Source organism: Lycium ferocissimum, chromosome 6 (genome assembly GCF_029784015.1).
Source record: "Lycium ferocissimum isolate CSIRO_LF1 chromosome 6, AGI_CSIRO_Lferr_CH_V1, whole genome shotgun sequence".
Classification (NCBI taxonomy): domain Eukaryota; kingdom Viridiplantae; phylum Streptophyta; class Magnoliopsida; order Solanales; family Solanaceae; genus Lycium; species Lycium ferocissimum.
The window spans coordinates 15,926,748-15,928,632 of record NC_081347.1 but is presented as its reverse complement, the minus strand read 5'-3'; positions in this window follow the sequence as shown (position 1 = coordinate 15,928,632).

Below are 1,885 nucleotides of genomic sequence, written 5' to 3'. Positions count from 1 at the left end.
GCTTTAGATGCCAGGTAGATAAGCCAGATCATGCCTTTATGGTGTAATGATCCAGAATAATGCTTTGGATATTTATCAATCTTTTCTTTGGAAATTTATCAACTTTTTCCACACCCACATTTAACCCCTTATAAATAGCTTCATTCAAGCTCAAATTTTTCACAGCATCTGAACCTTCAACATATCATTGCATCAAGCATCCACAACTTACACAACGACATTCGAATATATAAAAGAAGGCAAACAAAACATATTTTTCTTTTCACTCCAAATCATCAAAAAAACATTACTAGCAAATTATATTACATTTTCTTGAACTCCTTGAGTATGGAAAGAGTATTGAAGTTGGGAGCAGAAAGTTCAGTGGTAACTTTCACCAAGTAGTTGTTGCACGGCTCACACCATCGAAACTCTAATTCGTAGTTTTGGTAGAAATCCTAGAGTTTATGAGCTTGATGAACTTCCAAATGGGATGGAAATGGAGAAAGCTTTGGTTGAATTGGGGTGTAAGCCCAGTGTTCCAGCAGTATTCATAGGGAAAGAATTTTTTGGTAGTTCCAACGAGATAATGAGCCTTCATTTGAGGGGCAATAAGCTCAAACTATTGCTTATAAGGGCTAATGCAATATGGTTATAAAACTATATATACCTTCTACATGTAAGAGTTTAGAAATATAGATAGCTAGCCAGTTATTGGGTATTTTTAATCAACTGGTAGTTCTTGCTTTTCTCTTTTCTCCCATTAATTTGTACTTTTTGTATTTGTAAACTGATTTTAAGCAATAATATATGCATATCTATGTTCTTAATTCTTCTTGTCTACTGAGCTAATCTTACAAATTGCATGCAAGTGACAAACCCATTATGTCATAGTTACAACAGTCATGAATATTACTTAAAAATTGTCACATTTCATGATATTGATAGAGTACATATATTGACTATGCATGCATGTACTGGCTGAAAATGTATTCATAGGAGTTCTATTTTTCTCATGCATATACTCAACATAAACATATGCACAACTACTGAATTGTTGGGTTTTGATATTAGTGAATGGGAAATGATGGGATGGAAAGTGAAGGGAATGTAAAAAGTCCCTTTTGCTTTGGTTAAAGCGTTTGTCCCACATAGGAAAGAGAGAGGAAAAGAGAGGTGTATATATTAAATTACACCTACTCTAGGTGCTAAAAGGGCTGAGGGGGAAAGGACCCCCTCGCGCTGCCGTAAATGCGTCGCTTCTGCTTCGGATTTGGATTTGGATTTGGTCAAATGATTTGATTGATAATCTTTTTGAACCAAAATTCTTTTAATTTTAATTCTTTTAATAAAGCATTAAAGTTTTTAATGATTATCTAAGTCTGGCAGAAAATGACTAGATAGTGTGTCTATTGGACTACACGTTTAGAAATCACCTATGTGAGTGTGAAGTATAAGCGCTTCAAGGGGAATGATGGTAAAGGCCCATTCTCTATGCATTCACGAAACAGTGCGCCGTTTCATGGTCGAAACGAACACAACCGTGAGAACCATAGATGGTCGAGGTTAGTTGTGTGACTTATATTGTCTAGATATACAACAAAGTTCGACGGTTCAAAGATATCGCATCTACCGATTGATCGAGTATATCCGATATAAGTTCACTACGGAAAGTTCAAAGGGAAACCACTTATCCGATGCAATTAATCTTCGCTTGTATATCACACACTTGTACATGCATTCCTTTATCTTATAGCCATTCCCCATTCATGCTGGGATGTTGGGTTTTGATATTAGTGAATGGGAATGATGGGACGGAAAGTGAAGCGGAATGTAAAAGTCCCTTTTGCTTTGGTTAAAGCGTTTGTCCCACATAGGAAAGAGAGAGAAAAGAGAGGGTATATAT